The sequence below is a fragment of the Heterodontus francisci genome, unplaced genomic scaffold, assembly GCF_036365525.1.
Source record: "Heterodontus francisci isolate sHetFra1 unplaced genomic scaffold, sHetFra1.hap1 HAP1_SCAFFOLD_1891, whole genome shotgun sequence".
NCBI classification, from domain to species: Eukaryota; Metazoa; Chordata; class Chondrichthyes; order Heterodontiformes; family Heterodontidae; genus Heterodontus; species Heterodontus francisci.
In genome coordinates this window covers 23,691-24,757 of record NW_027140918.1, presented here as the reverse complement: position 1 = coordinate 24,757, position 1,067 = coordinate 23,691, and positions in this window count along the sequence as shown.

Sequence of the window (1,067 nt, the reverse complement as noted above, 5' to 3'; positions counted from 1 at the left end):
GATGTTTCCTCTGTCTGGTGAGTCTAGAACAAGGGGACACAGACTCAGAATAAGGACAGGCCATTTGAGACTGAGATGAGCAGGAATTTCTTTACTCAGAGGGTGGGAAATCTGTGGAATTCTTTATCCCAGTGGGCTGTGGAAGATCAATCATTGAACATATTCAAGACAGAAATCGATAGATTTCTAAATACTAACAGGATCAAGGGATATGGAGATAGCAGGAAAAATGGCGTAGAGGTAGATGATCAGTCACGATCTGTTTGAATGTTGGAGCAGGCTTGATGGGCTGAATGGCCTAATGCCCCTATTTCCTATCATCCTTTGAATCCCAATAATGTACATCAGAACGTTAGACCAAGTTATGCATTACATACCAGTTCAAAAATCCCACAGAGATTAAGACTGAAAGATACAGTATCAATTCCATTACTACAAAATGAAGGACTTGGAGCTTGCAGACCAGCCCATGTATAAGATTGAAAGTTATATTTTCATTCACAATCGTTTTCACAGAGCTAAATATTAAATACCAATCCACAACTTGTACAGGACTACCAAATAAAACCTACAACTGTAAAATACAGTTAAACCATATTTTAAATTAAACACAAGGCAAACAAATATTGATACATTAAGAGAGTGGGAAACAGTGAGAGCAGAGTGGAGCATCAAGAGCCCAGGAGAGAGAGGGAGCAAGAGTTCACTCGGAGAGCAGGGAACAGCGAGAGCACGCGTCAAAAAAGGCAAAGGAATCCACAATTAATGGGAAAACACTGAATGGTGTAGAGGAAGTGAGGGACGTTGGAGTGAATGTCCACAGATTCCTGAAGTAGCAGTACAGGTCAATAAGCTGGTTCAGCAGGTATATGGAATCCTTTCCTTTATTAACTGAGTTATGGAATATAAGGGTGATCTGGGTGTCCATGTCAATAAGTCACTGACAGCTAACATGCAGGTGCAGCAAGCAATTAGGAAGGCTAATAGCATGTTAGCCTTTATCACAAGAGGATTTGAGTACAGGAGTAGTGAATTCTTGCTTCAATTGTATAGAACCCTGGTTAGAC